We start from the raw sequence: 22624 nt of genomic DNA on the forward strand, positions 1-22624 counted from the left end.
CTGCACTTTCATTTCCAAAAACTTTTTGAGTGTAGTGATTTCTGTTAACATATAAAACATCCAGGGAGAATGAATTTAATTTTCTAGAACATCTTCCTTTGTGAGAAAAAAAAATCCTGAGTGAACATGATTGTAAGGAAAGAGAAGACAGAGAAAGAATAACCATTCTGATTCAAAGCAAAGACCAGACAGCAAATTACAGGTTGTACCAGTTCACGAGAAAGAATATGGAGAATGAATATAAACTGAATGTGGGGATGTTACTTGTGATTTTATGACATGTGTATCTTGGATTTCATCCATGGGAGGAGGCTTCTAAAGATCATAACCTTTGTTACTTCAGCCTGGCTTCAGAGTAAGAAAGGTGAAAAACAGTCATTTTACCTTTTCTATTTTATTCATTTTTCTAGTGCTGGGGATTGAACTCTAGGCCTTGTGCATCCTGGACAAATGCTCCACCACTGACTAATCCTCTCCACTCGGACCTACAGTCTTCTAATATAATGTAGAGGTCCTTTAGGCTTCAGACAGAAAAATTTTCTCTAACATTCTGCCCTCCCTTTGCCTCTTCCTTTTTTCCTTTAAAGCAGGTCACACAAACTACAATTTCTCTTTCCTATGGCAGGTCATAAAAACTAAAAATATAATCTTCCTCTGTGTCTTGGAACTGGCCACAGAGAAATTTTCTGGCCTACCTTGTCTGGTAGTAGATCAAAGACATCCTTATTTCAAAAGAGTCTTCCTCCATAGCTAGGGAATGTTGCACAGAGAGGCCAAAAAGAATCTGAACAGACAAGCTTTACTGGATTTCTCCAATCTATTAGCATTACATCATATCCTTTTGTCCCACAGTTGTTCATGTTTCAGTCATGCTATACAATGAAATCTTCATTTTAAAAAAATCCAAAGAGGCAGGGCTCAGAGAGCTGGTGGACAGCTGAACATGTGGAGGCCTGCAGGAAGGTGAACAAGAACTCAACCATATCCTGAGAGGGTGGTGTGTTCCAACTCCATGGAATCCTTCCAAACTTCAACCTATATACCTTTTCAGTTGGCTAATTATTTGTGTCTGATAAAATATTCTTTTAAAGAAATTTGTATGTAGGCAGGGAGCTGGTGGCTCATGCCTGTAATCCTAGCTACTCAAGGGTCTGAGATATGAGGATTGCAATTCAAAGCCAGCCTGGGCAGGAACACCATGAGACTCTATCTCCAATTAACCACTAGAAAATAGTAAGTGGCTCAAAGTGGTAGAGCACTAACCTTGAGCAAAAGAGATCAGGGACAGTGCCTTGGCCCTGAGTTCAAGCCCCATGGCTGAAAATATTTTTTTTTGTATAGGATTTGTGTACATCTATTTAAATGTTTTAGCAAAAATTAATTGTGCAAAGTGGTCTCATTGTAATATTTACAACATGTATATAATATTACTTTGATCAAATACCTCATAGTAAAAATATTCTTTTTGTTTTTGTTGTTGGTCATGGGGCTTCAACTCAGGGTGCTGCCTTTGATCTTTTTCACTCAAGGCTAGCACTCTACCACTTGAGTCACAGCATCACTTCTGGTTTTCTGGTGGTTAATTGGAGGTAAGAGTCTTGCAGACTTTCCTGCCTGTGCTGGCTTTGAATTGTGATCCTCAGCTCTCAGCCTCCTGAGTAGCTAGGATTACAGGCATGAGCTACCAGTGCCCAGAGAAAAATATTCTTTATAGTCAATTTATAAAGTTCTGTGAGCTGCTCTAGAAAATTAATTAAATTCAAGGATAGAATTGTGAGAAGCTCAACTGACTGGTATCTAAAGTAGAGGAAGTGTGGTAAGACAAAGCACTAATCTGTGGGACCTGATGCACACTATCTGCATGTAGAACGTGTCAGAGTATATAATTAAATTAGAGGATGCCTAGTTGGTGTCTGTGACAGAATGCTTGCTTTTGAGGAGAAATCCTCACACATTTTCGGATCACAGATGTGATCTCTGTTGTGAGTATGTATAGAAGAAACTAAATTTGTTTTCCTTCAGATCACTAAACGTCATGTGATACATCAAAGCAGTTCCAAACACAGATATGGTATTGTCAATACCAGGAAAATCGTTCCCTCAGTGTTGACAAAGTATTGAACTGTATTTTATACCATTCTACCAATATGTTTCCTACACAATTGGAAAGTACAGCCTTTTTCCAAACACTAGTAATCCATGGACAATTTAAGTATACAGTGTTTAAAAATTAATACTTTTACAACTATGCTCAGATTTAAAAGACATAATCTAGTCATCTTAAGGGAAATACACAGTGCTATATAGTAAGACCAAAGAAGGTAGCAGATTCAGGGGTTAAGAATACTTACTACTCTTGAGAAGTGATAAAACTCCTCCATCCCTTCCCTCAATGTTGGGGATCAAACTCAGGGCTTTGCGAGGGTATGCAAGCACTCTACCTACATTCCTCAATCCTCGGTTTTCTAGGACAGGGCCTCTCTATGCAAGGGTCTATGACAGACTCTTCATTGAGTATAAACAGGTATTCTGCACAACCAGCGGCAAGGCTATTTAGAATCTATTTTGGCAGGTTAAACTACTCAACAGGGGAAAAAAGCTCACTGCTAGGAAATTTTCAATATGCTTTATTTACTATTTTTAGCACGTAGTAACAGCAGGTGGTTATAACATTTTTCTCATTAGCTGCAAGCGAGGTATAAAAGCTCAATCACAGAATAATTTAAATTGGAAGAAATCCTCACTAGTTTTAGTTCCAACAAAAAATAATCATCAAAAGAGACCAGTTTCATTTTATTTATTTTTGGAAAAAAAGATATGTTTTCCATAGCTCAGTGGGGAAAGGAGAACTTAGCAGCCCAAATATGTATATAATGGAATAGAGAAGACTTTATTCATTAGAATTTTTTCAGGAAGAGCGATATTTTTGGTGAAGAAAGTTAATTTGTTGGAGAAATGTTGTCTGTTAAGGACGGGAGGCTCTCAGGCTTATCGAAAAACAACAATGGAACACAGGAGAAGAAAACTAAATAAAGTGTTATGCTTTACAGAGTGAAAGTTTCTAATAAACGGATTACATGTAAGACCTTTGGTAAAACTGATAGGCCTATTGAAAGCTTAGGAGCCCATGTGTTTTTCCATGTGGAAACCACTGAAGAGACAGGATTTTATGTCTAAGTTACAAGAGTGGAACTAAAGTAGGTCATGAATTAGGAAACCATTTGAGGCTAGTTCCCCATCACACAAGAAATGGCCCCATTGAAGTATAGAGAGGCAACAAATCATCAACCTAAAACCAAGTGGAAAGGATAAGGAAAAAAAAACAACAGCTCTTATAAGCATTGCACTAACATTCTCTTGTTAGTTTGTAGACAGGATTTTGCTATGGACCCCAGGCTGGCCTTATTTAGCCTATACTGGCTTACACATTGTAGCTCTACTTCAGCCTTCTGAGCACTGAGATAATAAGTGTATCCTATCAACCTAGCTACATTCTCTTTTTAAAAATTTCACCATAATCCTATGAGACAATGTCTGTCTTCACCTTTTTCTTTTTCAGAGTCCAGGGGCTTGAATTCAGGGCCTGGGAACTGCCCCTGAGCTTAGCACTCTACCACCTGAGCCACAGTGCCACTCCTGGCCTTTTCTGTTCATGTAGTAGAGAGGAATCAAACCTAGGGCTTCATGCACGCAAGGTAAGCACTCTACCACTAAGTCATCTTCCCCGCTCCTTTACCTTCATTTTTCCAATGAAGTCTCTGCAGTTCTGGTTCATTAAACACCTTGCTGCCAGGTGCTGTGGCTCATGCTTGTAATCCTAGCTACTCAGAAGACTGAGATCTGAAGATTGCGGTTCAAAGCCAGGAAGAAAAGTCTAGGAGACTCTTAACTCCAATTAACCACTCAAAAACTGGAAGTGGCACTGTGGCTCAAGTGGTAGAGTGCTAGCCTAATGGCAAGAGTGCTTGCTTCGTATACATGAAGCCCTAGATTCAATTCCCCAGCACCACATATATAGAAAAGGCCAGAAGTGGTGCTATGGCTCAAGTTGGCAGAGTGCTAGCCTTGAGCAATAAAAAGCCAGGGACAGTGCTGAGGCCCTGAGTTCAAGCCCCAGGACTGGCAAAAAAAAAAAAAAAAAAAAAAAAAAAAGCAATAAGCTCAGGGACAGGCCCCAGGCCCTGACTTCAAGCCCCAGGGCCAGCAAAACAAACAAACACCTTGCCTAAGGAACAAACTAGTATCAGAATTAAGCCTTAAGTCCAAGTCTTTCTGACTAAAACCCTATGCTTTTATTAATCTTATTATTATTTTTTATATTGAGGACTGAACTCAAGGTGATGTGCATGCTAGGCAAATGTTCTACTACTGAGCTCTAACCCCATTTAACATCCTTTAAAAAAAGAAAACTGATTTTGAAGCTAGGTGCTGGTGGCTCACGGCTAAATACTCAAGAGGCAATCTGAGGATTGCAGTTCAAAGCCTGGAAAGTCTGTGAGACTCTTACTTCCAATTAATCACCAAATAACCAGAAGTAGCAGAAGTAGTGCTGTGACTGAAAGTAGTAGAGCACTAACTAGGAGAGAGAGAGACAGAGAGAGAGAAAGAGAGAAAGAGAGAGAGAGAGAGAGAGAGAGAGAGAGAGAGAGAGAGAGAGAGAGAGAGAGAGAGAGAGAGAACATTATTTTGGGTGGCTCACATCTATAATCCCAATCTAAGGATGTCAATTTGAAGCCAGCCCAGACAAAAGTCCATGAGACTCTTACAGCCAATGAACTACTCAGAAAAAGCCAGAAGTGGCATATGGTTCAAATGGTACACTGTTAGCCTGAGCAGAAAAAGCTGAAGGACAGTGCCCAGGCTCTGAGCTTGTTTGTCCCCTCCCTCCCTCCCTCCCTCCCTTCCTTCCTATTGAGACAGGATTTCCTTAAGTTGCTCAGGCTAGCTCCAAAACTTTTGATCCTTCTGCCTCTGCCTCCTTGATAGTTGAGACTATAGATATGTACCAACATGCCCAGAAAACTCATGCTCCATAACCACTATTCACTTTAGTTCCAGGAAGGCTATGTTAACAATTTTTTTTTCTATCAAATACCGCAAATGGGGAGCAGAGAATCAAGCTGAAGAAGCATGCTATGCAACAAAAGTACTGAGGTCTTTGGGAGGAAAATATGAACAAGGTCATGTCACATGCTACTATATTTAAATGGAAGTTATGAGTAGTCTTTATCCCATATAGTGTGAATCCTTGTCCTTTTTGTTTAGAAATATTGATGTGTGTGGTGATAAGCATTGAACTATGTGCACTGGAGCATTCATTACATAACTGAGAACAGAATCTTTCTTTTTTTTTTTTTGGCCGGTCCTGGGGCTTGGACTCAGGGCCTGAGCACTGTCCCTGGCTTCTTTTTTGCTCAAGGCTAGCACTCTGCCACTTGAGCCACAGCGCCACTTCTGGCCGTTTTCTGTATATGTGGTGCTGGGGAATCGAACCCAGGGCCTCATGTATATGAGGCAAGCTCTCTTGCCACTAGGCCATATCCCCAGCCCCAGAACAGAATCTTTCTAAAGTCAGAAAAATTCAGAATTCTGAATCCCATCACCCTACAGGGTTCAGACCCTCTGTGGAGCCCTCTACCAAAATAAGAACCATCTCAAGAATGCTTATATCAGAGTTACTCAGTCTTTGAGATTTCACAAAGCAGTAATAATTTTTAAACAATGAAGAATGTATGAAATTACAACTTTTCTTGGTAGTATTGGGGTTTGGACTCAGGTCCTTATGTTTGCTAGGCAGGCACTCTAGCACTCAAGCTATATTCCCATTCCTTTTTGCTTTAATTTTTTAGGTACAGTCTTTGATGTTTTGCCTAGGGCCAGCTTTGAACTTTGATCCTCCTCTTTCTATCAGTAGCTAGGATTATAGGTGTGTACTTCAATGCCCAGGTATAAGTTTTTTAGTAAAAACATCCTTTCATGTCCTTATCATTTTATAAAGGGCAATTTAGCCCTCTAAAACAAACAAACAAAACAACCCTTAGTTCAATGGAAACATTTGTTAATCTGAACAAACTTAAATTTATGAGAAATACTATGTAGTCTTTATTTTCCTTATCTCACAATCTGGCTTCATCTGGGGCATATTCCCAGTCAACTACATAAAGAAATTTAAAAGAAAAAAAAAAGAAATTTAAAAGAGTTGGGCAAAACATAGACTCTGAGGCTTCATTCTAAGAGATTAGGATTCAAATGGCTTGCCGCCCCTGATCTATTTTTTTTTTTCCTTCAGAAAATGCCTGGGTTGTTTCTTATATGTACCAAGCCTCAGAATCACTAGTGTAGTTCTACACGCCCTTTTCCTCATTCAAAGTCTTTTAAAGAGAGGTTAGGGGAACCAAATAAGAATGTTTCCAAGTTGAGAATCTGCCCAACTAACACAGCAATTTCTCCAGTCTATCCTGCAGTAATTGGTCAACTTGAAAACTGAGGCTAACAGCAGAAGAGCAATAGAAATCAGAGTTGAAAAGCAAGAAAAACTTGTTGAAGCAAAACTCCTCTGTGAAAAGGTGTGGCTTCTAGAGTTTCCTTTCTCTTCATATAATGCTTAAGTTCATCACAGATAACTAAATAAATAACATTTCAAAATTGTGTGCAGAGGGCTGGGGATATAGCCTAGTGGCGAGAGTGCCTGCCTTGGATACACGAGGCCCTAGGTTCGATTCCCCAGCACCACATATACAGAAAACGGCCAGAAGCGGCGCTGTGGCTCAAGTGGCAGAGTGCTAGCCTTGAGCGGGAAGAAGCCAGGGACAGTGCTCAGGCCCTGAGTCCAAGGCCCAGGACTGGCCAAAAAAAAAAAAAAAAAAAAAAAAAGATGAAAATTGTGTGCAGAAGACATGTATGTATACATATATGTGTACAAATGTGTATATATACCTTCTATTCCAGCACAGCTGTCTCCAGTTTGCAGTCCCTAGGCTAAGACTATGATTTTGACTTTCATTTTTCATCTTCAAAGGGTTTACAACAATTACCAGGATAACCGCAAACAATGCAATGAATAATCACTAAAAAAAAAAAAGTTAAGTCTAGGGCTGGTAGAGTGCTTGCCTTAGCATGCACAAAGCCCCAGGTTCGATTCCTCAGCACCACATATATAGAAAAGGCTGGAAGTGGAGCTGTGGCTCAAGTGGTAGAGTGCTAACACTAAGCAAAAAGAAGCCAGGGACAGTGCTCAGGCCCTGAGTGCAAGCCCCAGGACTGGCAAAGAAAAAAAAAACAAGTCTTAAAATTTAACAATAGGGCTGGGGATATGGCCTAGTGGCAAGAGTGCTTGCCTCTTATACATGAAGCCCTGGGTTCGATTCCCCAGCACCACATATACAGAAAATGGCCAGAAGTGGCGCTGTGACTCAAGAGGTAGAGTGCTAGCCTTGAGCAAAAAGAAGGCAGGGAGAGTGCTCAGGCCCTGAGTCCAAGGCCCAGGGCTGGCAAAAAACAAAAACAAAAACAAAACTTAACAATAAATATGGCTAACATCTTTAAAAATGCAAAACTTTCAATTTAATAAGCAATGAATCAGTTTATCAGTTAAAAAGAACTAAGAAAAAGCCTTGAGCAAAAAGAAGCCAGGGATAGTGCTCAGGCCCTGAGGCAAGCTCCAGGGATGGCAAAAAACAAAACAAAACAAAAATAACCAGAATAAAAAGGCCAAGTTGTCTGGCTCAAATGGTAGAGTGCCAGTAGACCAAGCAAGCCAAGCAAGTTCAAAGCTGTAAGTTAATACTCCAGTTCTCATAACAACACAGAAAGAATGAGCTGAAAAACTATTAAAATAGTATGAACTTAACTATGATAAGACTGGTTATAAAATAAACACAAAACTACATGTAGCCCTGCATTAGAGGTCACATAAAAATTAATTAGTTTTTGTATAAACTAAACAGAAAAGATTTAAATAAAAGAATGCTTCTAAACTGAAGCCATTTTGTTAGGGGATAATTTTGAAACTTTATATTAATAGCCCTAAAATGGTTTTATATTCTTAACCTTTGCTATTCATTTATTCTTTTCCTCTACTCCTTTTTTCTACTTCTAGGAAGTATGAAATGTACATAGAACTTCACCATGCAAGGGTATGAAGCAATGATTAACTTAATATAAATGATGATGCCATGGAAATATGCCAAAAACTTAGCAAGTGAAAAAAAAAGACTGTGTTATGGTTCTACTTTTTAAAAAAGTGTTATTATAAAGGTGATATACAGAGGGGTTGCCATTTCATAAGTTGGGTAATTCATTCATTTTTTTGAACAATGTCACTCCTTCCTTCACTCTCCTCCAGTTTTTCCCTCTTGTCCCTGCCTACAAGTTGTATAGTTCATTTTCAACATAGTGTCTACTGAGTACCATATGCTTCTATTTTTTAAATGCTTATATGCACTTAAAAATTTCTAAAAGCAAAAAATGAGAATGCCTAAAGAATTTGGCAGGCCTTAGACTTTGAGGCTATCCTGGGCTACACAGAAAAACCTGTACCCCCTCCCTCCCCCACCACCAGGCAAAGGGTATCAGCCAGGAATTGTTGGTTGGTGTTGATGGCAATAAGTTCCAGTTGGAAGCCTCAGATATAGGTCATACTGTTGGAAGATTTATTATCTCTCTATAAGTTTACTGTAAGCTGAACTAAGAAAGAAGATATACATAGATTTTTATAGAAATTATTACACCATGAAAGATTTCAGGAAAAGAAGAAGGGTGAGTGGTATAAGAAGGATGGTAGGGGCTGGGAATGTGGCTTAGTGGTAGAGTGCTAGCCTAGCATGCATGAAGTCCTGGGTTCCATTCCTCAGTACCACATAAAGAGAAAAGGCTGGAAGTGGCGCTGTGGCTCAAGTGGTAGAGTGCTAGCCAAAAGCAAAATGAAGCCAGGGACAGTGCTCAAGCCCTGAGTCCAAGCTCCAAGCCCCAGGACTGGAAAAAAAAAAAAAAAGAAAGAAAGAAAGAAAAGGTGGTATATTATTGAGAGTGCAAAGTGATTTTGGAATGTAAACAATTTCTTTGGCTAGGATCATTGGGAGTCTAAGATTGGAAGAAAAGGCTGGGAATATGGCCTAGTGGTAGAGTGCTTGCATCATATACATGAAGCCCTGGGTTTGATTCCTCAAAACCACATATATAGAAAACAGCCAGAAGTGTCGCTGTGGCTCAAGTGGTAGAATGCTAGCCTTGAGCAAAAAGAAGCCAGGGAGAGTGCTCAGGCCCTGAGTCTAAGCCCCCAGGACAGGCAAAAAAAAGAAAAAAAAAAGTAACCAATGTAAAAAACAGAACTAAAGGCATAGCTCAGCAGTAGAGTGTCTACCTAGCAAAAGTCCCCGATTTCAAACTTCAGTGACAACAAAAACCTTGAGGAACATTTTTGTTTATACTTTGTTTTCTGAATCATCTCGAGGAACTATAAATTCCTTTAAGGATAAAGGACATTAGAGAACAATGTTATCTTCATTTATACATTTTTTTCTTTTGGTCCACAGTGGGGCTTTTGAACTCAGGGCCTGAGCACTGTTCCTGAGCTTTTGCACTCAAGGCTAGCACTCTACTACTTTGAGCCACAGTGTCATCAAAATCATGGACAAATTGTACATCTCTGAGTTAGTCATTATTGTGAATAAGAGTGCAGTTAAAAACCAATTATTGGCTGGGAATGTGGCCTAGCATGCATAAAGCTCTAGGATTGATTCCTCAGTACTATATATACAGAAAAAGGGGGAAATGGAGTTATGGCTCAATTGGTAGAGTGCTAACCTTGAGCAAAAGAAGCTCAAGGACAATGCCCAGATCCTGAGTTCAAGCCACAGAACTGGCAAAAACAAAGCAACCAAACAAACAAAAAACAGTTATTGCCAGGCACATGGCTCACACCTGTAATCCAAGCTACTCAGGATGCTGAGATCTGAGGATACTGGTTCAAAGTCAGCCAGGGTAAGAAAGTCTGTGAGACTCCAACTGATCACAGAAAAAGCTGGAAGTGGTACTATAGCTCAACTGGTAGCCTTTAGCAAAAAGAGCTTAGAGACACTGCCCAGGCCCAGAGTTCCAGGCCCAGGACAGCCAAAAAAGAAACAAAAAGTAAAAAAGAAAATGACTAAACAGAACATGGAGGATGAACTGATTTCTATTAAAAATGCTTTCTATTAAAAATGCCTATATATGAAAATATACACATGGCCATGCATAGAAAGGACAAAATATATCCATTGAAGTGTTAACCATTGTCTCAGGATAGTGAGTTGATGAAGTAACATAAAGTCTCCCATATTAGTTCTTGCCTATGAGTTCTTTATAATTTTATAATAAATATATATTATTTCTGTAATAGAAAAGCTAAAAATAAAACGTTAAATTAAGCCAGATACTTTCTAATAGTCTGTCTTATATTTGTATAGTGCTTCAGAGTACTCAACTATCAAGTCTTTACTCAGTACTAAATATATTTCTTTTCTTTTTTTGCCAGTCCGGGGGCTTCCTTTTTGCTCAAGGCTAGCACTCTACCACTTGAGCCACAGTGCTACTTCTAGCCTTTTTTATTTATGTGGTGCTGAGGAATCGAATCCAGGGTTTCATGCATGCAAGGCAAGAACCCTACCACTAAGTCATATTCCCAGCCCCATACACATTATTTCTAACTGCTCTTTTCTCCTGATGTAGATAGCAGTTAATTCTTTTTTTCTTTTTTGTGTGCCAGTCTCAGGGCTTGAACTCAGGTCTTGGGCACTTCCTCTGAGCTTCTTTGGCTCAAGGATAGCACTCATCATGAGCCACAGCTGCATTTATGGGTTTTTGGTGATTAATTGGAGATAAGAGTCTTATATTATGATCATCAGATCTCAGCCTCTTGAGTAGCTAGGATTACAGGCGTGTGGGCCACTGGTGCCTAGCTAGGTCCTAGAATTTAATGCTGGTATTACTAATTTGTTATAACCTAAACTTGTACAAGTGAGTTACTGCAGTCATAGTTAACATACTTGTAACATGCCTCTGGCCAAATCCAAATCTTTTCCTTCTTAGGTGTATTTCGTATGTGTGTGTGTGTGTACTGGGGCTTGAACTCAGGGCTCTGGGCACTGTCCCTGAGATTTTTCACTCAAAGTTGAGCCACAGCTCCACTTCTAGCTTTATGCTAGTAAACTGGAGATAAGAGTCTCATGGACTTCCCTGACAACCCTCAGATCTCAGCCTTCTCAGTAGCTAGAATGATAGGTGTGAGCCACGGGCACCTGCCTCATTGTTTGCTTTCTATTTCTGCTGTTACTTTTTCTGTCTACTAGAAGTATTAAACCACATCATATTTTTCTTTTATTTGTGCCTTTTCTCCGCTATTCTCTAGTTGGAATTTGTCTAGAGAACATTCCTACTCATCTTGTAAGAATCAGCTTAAGCGCTGAGAGTGTAGCTCAGTGGTAGAGCATATGTGAGACCTTGGGTTTAATACCCAGCAGGGTTTCTTATAAGAGTCAGCTTAAATAATACTTTCTTTGAGAAACTTCTATATTCGCCCATCCTTTCAGGAAGAGTTAACAAGTCCCCAAATCACATATCTGTGCATCTATTACTATATTACAGTCTTTGAACTAAATGCCAAAGATAAAGAGATAAAGCTGTCTTCATGGAAGTATAATAAAGAAGACATATCCATATAAACAAATAAATAAGCACATTATAATAACATGGAATACAACACCAAGAACATGTATTAAATATTTAACACATGTCAATCATTGTGTTAGATGCTGTTTAAACACAATAATCTTGTTAGGTAAGTATTTGAATCGAACAACAGGAAACTCTAGGGCTGGTACCCTTCAGTTACATTCTGAAGAAAAGAAACTGTATACAAGAAGTTCTTTTTATACATGCTATAACCTGTGACACAGATGATGAATGAAACCAATCCTACTTCTTTGAACTAGAGCAGGGCTCAATGCCTCGTTAAAGACAATGAAACAGGCTGGACTTGAAGAAATTCACAACCAAGAGCCCGATTTGGCTCAAAAATTCTCCTTGATACAGGGTTCTTTCATTTTAGAAGTTTCCAGATCAATCCAATCAGATATTATAAAAATATTGATGGACAAAGTACAAGAAGACAGATATTCAGAGCTCAAATCCTATAAATACTGCTAAACTATTATTATATAAAGTTTCAGGGGCTGGGAATGTAGCTTAGTGATAGAGTGGCTGCTTAACATGTGTGAAGCTCTGGGTTCAATTCCTTGGTACCACATAAACAGAAAAGGCTGGAAGTGGCACTATGGCTCAAATGGTAGAGCGCTAGCCTTGAGCACAGACAGGCTCAGGGACAGAGCCCAGGCCTTGAGTTCAAGCCCTAGGACTTGGCTTCCCCCCACCTTCCAAAAAAAAAAAAAAAGAAAGTTTCAAAAGCATTGGAACTAAAAGACAACACGGATGATGAAATGATCTCCCATTCACATTTGTGTCTACTCTCATCACCCAAGTTAGTATGCACATATACTTCCTTCCTGAAACACACAAGTTTCTAACAAAATTAGGAAACAGACTCAAAAGTCAAAGTTCCTAACCAAATTTGATCAGTTGGTACTTGACAGAGACCAGAACTTCTGTCCTTATGATTCTTCTGTAATAGTTCTACTAGTTATTTGGGCAAATGTCCTCAAAAAAATCAACAAATGACAGTATAGGTTGACATAGGTCAATGAGAAATTTGTAAGAGTTTATGTACAAGAGTAGAACAGAAATGTTCTAGAAATACGCTTGGGGATGTGAAGTAAGAGGGATCACATTTAATTTCATTTTGATCAAGTTAATCTATAATTTCAACCTGGACCTCTCCTTGAGCTCCAATTATTTACTTTCCTTACTAGAATCCACAGGGCAGAATCTCAGTGTCTACCTTGTTTACCATCATCGAAAGCAGAGTGTGATTTACAGTAAGTGCTTCATAAATACTTGCTGAATGAATAAATGACTTTAAAAAGTTACCAAAGATGCTACAAGAACATTTTACATTAGAATTTGGTGGAGTGTCATGAAATAGTCTCTGGGGGGGTCACCCACAAGCATAGTTGGCCCTTATTATTTGTGAGTTTTGTATTTGCAAATTTGTCTTGCTGCTAAAATATGTGAAGCCCTAAAATTAGTACTGGTAGTATTTTGTGGGTGTTCATAGACATATATGTAGTGGCAAAAACAGATTCTTCCTTGCATATATGCCAAACTAAGGTATAGTAAACATGACGGGCTGCGTCTTCTTGGTTAGGTCTAACGAAGAAATGGTAAAAGGACAGAAACAGTAGGGGGCAGTGCAGTGCAGTGCAAGAAACTAATTTGGGGGCCAATGGGACAGAGTTTAAATCTCAACTTCAGCACCTGTTAGTGGGGGCAGCCTCAGGAAAGCCACCTAACACTTTTCAACCTCATTTTTTTCTTTGTAAAATAAAGAAAAGAGAATATGCCAGGATGAGTTTTTTTTTAGGATTTAAAATTACATCTATGTAAGATAGATAGATTCAGAAAATGGAACCTTAAAAAGTCTAGAGCACTGAGAGATAAGACCAGAACATAGGTGCTTCTTTGTACCCTGTACACACCCTGAACTTCAGAACCTCTCTTTGCATGTAAATTATTGGTTATTAGGTCTCTCTTTCACTAAACTGTAAGCTCTTCAAGGTCTCTAGGAGAACATTACAGCTATAGTGCTCTAAATTTGCCAACAAGTAATTACTAAACATAAATATACCTGAAAACACGACAGAAAATAACTGGTGTTTCGTGCTCACGTTCTCTCTCTCTCTCTCTCTCTCTCTCTCTCTCTCCCTCTCTCCCTCTGTGTGTGTGTGTGTGTGTGTGTGTGTGTGTGTGTGTGTGTGTGTTGGTCCTGGGGCTTGAACTCAGGGATTGAGCTGTCCCTGGCTTCTTTAGCTCAAGTCTAGTACTTTACCACTTGAGGCACAGCTCTACTTCAGGCTTTTTTTGTGTGGTTAATTAGAGATAAGGATCTCACAGATGTTTCTGCCCAGTCTGGCTTCAAACAAATGATCCTCAGATCCCAGCCTCTTAAGTAGCTAGGATTACCGGCAGGAGCTGCAGATGGCCAGCAATAACTGGTTTTCAGCTGCACTCTTGTATCAATTCACAACAGTGACTCAGAGATGTGCAATTTGTCCATGACTTTGATGACTGCTATAACACTTCTTGTTATATAATTCTTTTGATTATTTTTAATACTTGGACATTTGTTAGAATAGCTTTAAGATCTTGCTCTCTTTAGTGTACCTTATTAACAAACCTCAAACATATGGCTCATTAGATAATGATGTACCTCTGTACATGCAAGATAAAATTTTACCATAATAAAACGCAGGAAAGCATATTGATATTTAGATATATAGGTATGTTACAAGTAGGATAAAGAAAACAAGATTTTTTTTCACAATAGCTCCTAGCTAAAAGATAGTGAACCCAATGTTAAAGTCACAGCTTACATTTCTCCATTTAAAACTAGGAAAAACAATTCCAGTTTATACAAAATCATGAGGTTAAACACTGTGAAGATGTACAAGTCTTTGTGTGCGTAGATGTATGTATATACATATATATGTACATGTGTGCTAGTTCTCTCTCTCTCTATCCCTCCTTTCCCTTCCCCTATATCTCTCTCATACATGCACAGCTGAGTCCTATTGATCTTACTCTGACACTTCAATGTCCTCTAACTTTCACAATAAAACCATCATTGTCAAATTTCTTAATATTCTTAAACCTCTAAACTTTCAAAACGAAGAGTGGTACATTAGAACCTCAGCATAATTTTATTTAAGTACAGGATTGTGATTATCTAGAAACATATGGTTAGAACCAGCACTATGGGAAACCAAATGACTGTACAATTAAGGTAAATACCCTATAAAAAGAGAATATGTAATGTTGTTTTAAAACAGACTCGTTATTGTTCAATCATAGGTTGGGTGTGATCAAATCGAACCATGCCACAGTGCGTCTTATATTTTATGACAAACTAGGCTGGCCAGGTCCTTACAATGGAAACTCTTAGGCTTTAGTTAAGCTCTTTAAAACACAATCCAATTCCATGTACTTAAACAACGATATATTTAAAATCTGTTGCTACCCACAATCTTTTTCACGTGCATTTTAGCCAATTACCATCAAAAGAACTTTTACTGAGGTAATGGTTCAAGAGAACGGTACAATACTCAAATACCATCTCAAGTAAAATAATAATAATAATCCGATTTAAGTTCCCAACCTTGTAAAGCTCCCAGCTCAGTGTATTCCGCTTGTCTCAACTTCTGCCTCTCTGGCGTTCACCTTTCAGGTACCTGAAAGAACCAAGTCGTAATGTTTGTTTCCAGGGAAGGTGCAGATGAAATTTACGGGTGATGGGGAAGAGAGGGGTTAAAGGACTCACTCTTGGAAGACCTAGCAAAGGGCAGTCGCGAGGGTTTCTGAGTCAAATGACACAAGAATAAGGGCCGAGTAAAAGGGGGAGGTGGAGTAGCATAACGCAGAAAACGCGTGGGAGGGGGGCGCCCCCATGGGGGAGGGGCCAGACGCGCAACTCCACCCGCTCCGCCAGGAGAAAGAGCGCGGGGCCGAGAGGTGCGGTGCGGCACTGGTCAATGCGCCTCGCGGTGTGGACCCTAGTAGTACCGGGAATCACAAGCCCGAGAACCCGGTCCACGTGTTAGAAGAAGACTGAGAAAAACAGTACCTGTGAGAGAAAAAGGACTCAGCAGCCAGTGGGATCCCAAGGGACAGAGGGTGACCCAAGCGACGCCCATTCTCTCGGACGGCCCCGACCTGGGACCCCGCGGGCTTCCTCTCCTCACAGGCTCTCTAGCAGGCGCGCCGCCCCTCACAGCCTTGAGGCAGCGGAAAAAGGGGTGCACAGACACCCACCCACCCCCCTCCCCCGAGATCCGCCGGTCCTTTCCCCAAAGCCCGGACGCCGAGCTCACCTGGGCTGATCAGAAGCCTGTCCTCCGGACTGTACTCAACCACTCCTTGGAGAGTCGAAGCCTTCCCAGCGATGAACGTTATCGCCAGGATAGTCTCGGCCTCTAGAACCAAAACGTGAACCACAGCACTGGACAAGCGCCACTAACACTCCTGGTTACCTCTTACTGCACACTGGCTTCTCACCCCGCCCCTGAAACCAAGCTATTGGTTGCTGGGCACCGCCCCATTCACCTATTGGGCCGCAGAGGATGCCGCTCAGGCGCCTAGAAGAGAATATGTGGCTTTTATTGGTCTAGATGTAAGGGAGTGCCCACCCACTCCCTCAGAAGTTCTAGTTTGTGATTGGTTTTAATGTATGTCCTTTCATTCTCCTCGTTCTTTTCCTCGCTGGAACACCGCCTTGCGGGAGACGCTGGCGCTGATTGGCTGAAAGAACGTTACGTTAGCCCATGATAGGCATTGGGCCAAGGATGGGGCCGGCCCCCAACGTGAGGGTGGAGCTCAAGACGCAGCAACTCTAGGTTTGTTTACACAGGCTTTTGCTTCTGCTTTGTCCATTGGCCGAAAGGGCAGCCATTCCTACAGGATTTAGCCACTCAGTGTAAAGGGGGGGTGGGGGGGAGAGGAGGGAGGGAGGGGGAGTGGAGGACTAACCTCAGTGGGATTTCCCTTGTTGTCAATTACCTAGAGAGGGTTTTTGAGCAACACTGGCTTGGATTTGGCTCTACGTTTAGTCCCAGAAAATCAGGGAGCCTGCTTAGTTGGGAGACTGTAAGGAAGCAGAAGGCACCTCCACATTTTTAGAAAGAAATCTACCTTCTTTGGTGCTTTAAGCAAAACCTTCCTTATCCCCTTGGATTTGGGACATCCAATTGTTGCCTGAAGGATTTTGAATTTTATTTTTCAGGAAGTAGAAATACGTTTGGGCTTTTTTGTTTGTGGTTTTTTTTTTTTTTTTTTTTTTTTTTTTTGCCAGTACTGGGGCTTAAACTATGGGCTTGGGCGCTGTCCCTGAGCTTCTTTTGCTCAAAAATGGTGCTCCACCACTTGAACCACACTACTTCTGGCTTTTTTGAGTAGTTTATTGGAGATAAGAGTCTCATAAGGACTTTCCTGCCTGGCTGACTTCGAACTATGATCCTCAGATCTCAGCCTCCTAAGTAGCTAGGATTACAGGATTGAGCCACCTGCACCAGCTAGGAAGTGGATATATTTATGGGTTTGTTACTTTATACATCACTATCTCTTCCCACTCCTTCTGACTATATACATGACACAGATTAGAGGCTTAGTGAATGAGTGAATAAATGATAATGAAGATAATTACATAATTTCAGATAATTACATACTATTTACTTAAATAACATTAGAAGTAAATAACACTTTCCCTATTTCCCTCCTCAGGGAATCTCCACCCCTCTCTTCTCTCTGTAAACTCTAGAGAGCTAATCTACATGGAAGTAGTTCTTTTAAAAATTAACTTATTTTTATTAGTGCATATTAATTGCACAGTGAGTTTTTCATTCTTCTTTCTATCCATGTAAATAATGTATTTTGATTATATTCATCCTCTTTTATCTACCCTTGCTTATCTTCCTTTTCTCATCCTTAGTTCTCACTTTCTTATACATTTTATACAGGTTTCATTATGATCCTTTTAAATATACACACAATATTCTTTGATAATATTTTCCCTCTCACCTCTTCCTGATTAACCCTTCTCTCAGTAGCCCTCTTTTATCTTCATGTCCTTTTTCCTTTAGCTAGAAACTTAAATGGAAGATAGGGAGTGAATGTATGAAAACTTTTCTGGAGAAAGAGTACTTTCTAAGAGAGGAAAATATAAATTAAATGGAATCAAAATATATAACTTCTGAGTTATGTTTATAAACCCCTCAATAGAAGTAACTCAACAAGGTATTATTTATAATAACTAATGATTAAGAGTTATAGCCAACAACTAATAATTATTGGCAATAACTATTTTATTGATGGACCAGGTACCCCGGCAAGCACTTAATGTATATTAACCCATCATTTTATCTTCAAAACAACAGAACAAGTACTGTTATGGTTCCCATTTTATAAACAGACAACTGAGGCAGCTCATTAAGTAGTCATTTATGGCTCTTGGTCTTTCTGCAGATGAAGAAGGGATTTAAGCTTTCCAAAGGAGTGAGCATGGGGGCCTTTCCACTTGGTTTGCCTATATGGGAAGAGGGACAGTGGGAATTGAAAGCTGTCATCATTCAAATATAAAAAAATGGAGTCAGACTCTTCATTACAAGCTGATGAAATCACACACATACCCAAGAAGTCAGAAACAGACACATCATACACCTAATGAGGTTTTCGTGTTTAAGGCTACTAAGCAAGTTAGAACATTCCTTAAGAGAGTCAGAAGGGTGATTAGATTAGCCTTAATTGTCATTAGCTGGTAGGGCAGGCACTCTTGCCACTAGGCCATATCCCCAGCCCTAAAATATATTTTTTTCAATGTTTAAATGAATTTTAATATATTGATAGATTTGTTCAATAATCACCTTGGAGAGAAATGTGGTAAAAGGATGGAGTTTTTAATTACAAGTTCCAATTTATGCCAAACTATTTGCAAAGCAATAGAAATAAGAAGACCCTATAACTTTCTAGGGATAAATGGGACATACAAAAGCGAATCAGGGGGCTGGGGATATAGCCTAGTGGCAAGAGTGCCTGCCTCATATACATGAGACCCTGGATTCGATTCCCCAGCACCACATATACAGAAAATGGCCAGAAGTGTCGCTGTGGCTCAAGTGGCAGAGTGCTAGCCTTGAGCAAAAAGAAGCCAGGGACAGTGCTCAGGCCCTGAGTCCAAGGCCCAGGACTGGCAAAAAAAAAAAAAAAGGGAATCAGGCAATCTAAAATATCATGGTGAAACTGCTTGATTCAATTCATATAAATTAGAAAGAAATGAATGACAGAAAAATAATGTAGGCTGGGCTCTGGATCCTAGCTACTCAGGAGGTCGAGATCTGAACATTGTGGTTCAAAGCCAGACTGAGCAGGAAAGTCCACGAGACTCTTATCTCTAATTAACCATCAGAAAACTGGAAGTGGAGCTGTGGCTCAAAGTCATAGAGTATTAGGCTTGAGCAAAAAGCTCAGGGATAGAGTGCAGGTCCTGAGTTTAAGTTTCCATGACTGACAAGAGAAAGAAAGAGAGAAAGAGAAGAGAAAAACAAAGAGAAAGAGAGAGAAGGAAAAAAGAGAGAGAAGGGGAGGGAGGGAGGGAGGGAGGGAGAGGGAGAGAAAGAGAGAGAGAGAGAGAGAGAGAGAGAGAGAGAGAGAGAGAGAGAGAGAGAGAGAGAGAGTGTAGGCTCTATTGGGAGGGTAGGTGCCAGCAGATGAGAGAAGGGCTAAGGAAGAGGATGAATGGAGATGAATATAGCAAAATGGTATTTTTGAATGTATGAAAATAGAACAATGAAACTTGTTTAAGTTGTTTTAAGAAGGGGCAGTGGGCTCTGGAGAGTGCTAGAGTAGATGAGGTTGACCAGGATACATTGTATATTTTTGTGGAAATGTTACAGTGAAACCTCCCTTTTACAACTACTGCATGCCAATAAAAATAACAGAGAATTGGGCTGGGGATATGGCCTAGTGGCAAGAGAGCTTGCCTGGTATACATGAGGCCCTGGGTTCAATTCCCCAGCACCACATATACAGAAAACGGCCAGAAGTGGCGCTGTGGCTCAAGTGGCAGAGTGCTAGCCTTGAGCAAAAGGAAGCCAGGGACAGTGCTCAGGCCTTGAGTTCAAGCCCCAGGACTGGCCAAAAAATAAAAATAAATAAAAAAAAAAACACAGAGAATTAGGAATCAGAAGAAGCTCAGTTAGCCAACATAGTAAGACAGTCAGTGGAAGAATATTTCCAAAATTTTGAGCAATACTTATTTCCTAACCATACATACCATCAATAAAGTGTGAGAGTGGAATAAACACATTTTAAGACAATTAGCATCTGAAGAAATTTATCTTGGGGCTAGGAATGTGGCTTAGTGGTAGAGTTCTTCCCTAGCATGCATGAAGCCCTGGGTTCAATTCCTCACCACCATATACAGAAAAAGCCAGAAGTGGAGCTGTGGCTCAAGTGGTAGAGGGCTAGCCTTGAGCAAAAAAGAAGACAAGGATAGTGCTCAGTGCACAGGCCCCAAGACTGTTCTGAGTTCAAGCCCCAAGACTGGCAAAAAAAAAAAAAAAAAGAAAAGAAAAGAAATTTACCTCTCAGGGACCATTTCTGAGAAATGCACTATTATATTGTATAATTTGTGAGTTCCTGTATATTGTGATGTTCAACATTTGTGTGTGCATGTGTGTGTATGCCCACCAGTAGTAGGGCCTGAACTCGGAACTGGGCACTGTGTCTTAGATTTTTTTGCTCCAGGCTGGTGCTCTACCACTGGAGCCACAAGCTCCACTTTGGTTTTTTGGTGATTAATTGAAGATAAGAGATGCATGGACTTTCCTGGATGGGCTGGCTTTTTTCACCTCAGCCTCTTGAGTAGCCAGGCAAGAGCCACCATCATTTGGCAATGTTTAATTTTTTTTGGAACCTGGGTTAGGAAGACTTGCCTCTCTTAGTTCTTGGCTGAGACTGTGCCTCAGATATGCAAACTGACCAATGCGGAGCCTTACTTTGTCTATCTGGATCTATACCCCCAAAAGGCATATTTATCTGCCTGAATCTTCCTAGAGCCAGGGAACCAGGCAAGTAGATAACATCCTTGGAGCCTCAAGCCTGCCAAAATTATTTATTCTTAAACTATTTACCCTGTTTGCCTTTCCTTGAAAATCTCACATAAGCCTAGGACCCCTTCTCTAAGACGTGTGAACGTGATTGACTGTATTTCCTTTTTCCTTTTCCTGTGTCTCTTCTTGTGGCTGCATCTGATTAATCATCTCACAGAAGCATAAAACAACCATCGAAGTTAGAAAGTAAATCAGGAAAGACAAAGGCACATAACCACGGAAAATAGGAGACAAAAAGAGGATGAAAGTTTCAGAGCTGGGGATATGGCCTAGTGGCAAAAGTGCTTACCTCGTATACATGAGGCCCTGGGTTCAATTCCCCAGCACCACATATACAGAAAATGGCCAGAAGTGTCGCTGTGGCTCAAGTGGCAGAGTGCTAGCCTTGAGCAAAAAGAAGCCAGGGACAGTGCTCAGGCCCTGAGTCCAAGCCCAGGACTGGCCAAAAAATAAAAAACAAAACACACACACACACACAAAAAAAGAAAGTTTCCCACATGAGCAATGAAGGGGCAGGAGCCCAGCAGCTGTATAGCAGGCATGTTGTGGCGAGCAACCTGCCTGTGGTGAACTCAGGGAGGCAAGAGTGATATCTTCCAGGAAAAAAATGTTATTGGTTCACTAGCAATATGTATGTATGGCCATCCTGACAGGTGGCTTTATAGCTGGGAATGAATTAGCAATAAATGCACACAATAATTATTAGCTCAGAAAAAGACAAAAAGAAATAAACACATAATAATACAATCATACCACTTTTGTGGCTTAGCTTCAAATAATAGTAATAAATATACACATAGCACTATGTGATATGCACACCATGTACTATATGCTCCAAGTACATTATTAATAAGTGCTACATATTTATTAGCTCATTTAATCCTCACAGCAACTTAGTTTATAGGTAAGAAACATGTGCCAGGGAGGTTAAATAAAACTATGTAACTTGTCAAAGATCTAATAGTATTAGTTTTTTCTTCCTACTGTAACAAATTACCATAATTCTTAATTACAATACAGATCTATTATTTTATAGTTCTAAAAACCAGAAGTTCACAAGTTTTTTTAAAATCATTGCTGGGGATCAAAACGTGTTATGCAGGCACTGTACCACTAAATTGTATCCTTAGCATACTCAATAAGTTTTACTAATCTAATCAAAGTGTTGGCAGGCCCTCTTTTAAAATGTTTTTAAATTCATTAACTTTATTGTTATTATAGAGATGAAATACAGAGGGATTACAATTACATGAGTCAGGTAATGAGTACATTTCCTTTTGTGCCATGTCTGTTTTCTTATTAACTCCCAACCCCTCCTATTCCATGAGTTGTATAGTTCACTTTCATCAGTGTCCAGTGAGTTCCATTGCTGCACTTTTCACCTTTTTTCCATTGAGTCTGTACCCTCCCGCCAAGCCTTCAAAGATGTACACTTGAATACACCATACATAAGGTAAAGAAGGCAGAATTGTCAAAAACTAAAAGAAAAAGAAAGAAAAAAAAGAGTCTCTTGTTTCCATATCTTGGAGTTTATATTATTTTATATAAATATGAAGAGGCACTTAGGCATTATGCCTTTGTGTTTCTCTCCTAAGGGTATCAACTTTTTGTCTGCCTGTATGTGAGTAGAATCCTGTCTAATTTATCATATACCAGTGTGTTTAGGTCTAATTTCTGCATATCAGAGAGAATATGTGCTGTTTGTCTCTCAGAGCTTGGCATTCTTCACTTAACATGATTTGTTCTTGTTACATCCATTTCCCTGCAAATGACATTATATTACTATTATTATTATTATTATTTGCTAGTCCTGGGGT

At 40.0% G+C, this 22624-nt stretch overlaps 1 protein-coding gene across 1 annotated transcript in view; it reads right to left on the reverse strand.

Annotated features, from left to right (window-relative positions):
• The window catches only part of Paip2b (poly(A) binding protein interacting protein 2B), a 29066-nt gene extending 12859 nt beyond the window's left edge, over positions 1-16207 (reverse strand). Inside the window, exons 1-2 of the mRNA XM_048352699.1 lie at positions 16017-16207; positions 15305-15377 (exon numbers count right to left, since the gene is read on the reverse strand). The gene's annotated coding sequence lies outside the window, so the exon portion shown is untranslated. The remainder of the gene's footprint in view (positions 1-15304; positions 15378-16016) is intronic.
• Positions 16208-22624: the final 6417 nt, after the last annotated feature.

The sequence above is a fragment of the Perognathus longimembris genome, chromosome 8, assembly GCF_023159225.1.
Source record: "Perognathus longimembris pacificus isolate PPM17 chromosome 8, ASM2315922v1, whole genome shotgun sequence".
In the NCBI taxonomy this organism is placed as follows: domain Eukaryota; kingdom Metazoa; phylum Chordata; class Mammalia; order Rodentia; family Heteromyidae; genus Perognathus; species Perognathus longimembris.